This window comes from Penaeus monodon, chromosome 28 (assembly GCF_015228065.2).
Source record: "Penaeus monodon isolate SGIC_2016 chromosome 28, NSTDA_Pmon_1, whole genome shotgun sequence".
In the NCBI taxonomy this organism is placed as follows: Eukaryota; Metazoa; Arthropoda; class Malacostraca; order Decapoda; family Penaeidae; genus Penaeus; species Penaeus monodon.
The window spans coordinates 32,357,080-32,357,333 of NC_051413.1; positions in this window are offsets into that span (position 1 = coordinate 32,357,080).

Genomic DNA, 254 nt, shown 5'->3' on the forward strand with positions numbered 1-254 from the left:
GCTCCAAATACACTGCACACCTATGTACACCGCCATTCCAAATAACTAATGTCAGCATGAAGCAATGATGCTAACATGTATACAAGATTTTGGTTTCCTTACAGGAAGTAACACTTACATAGCCTATATCACTAGATCCTTCTACCACAACCGAGAAAAGGCAATATCTCACAAAACGCAGTATGGAGGAAGGGAAACATGGTATGATAACAATGGCACAATAAACTATGTAGACATGAGCTATCAGGCCCTGC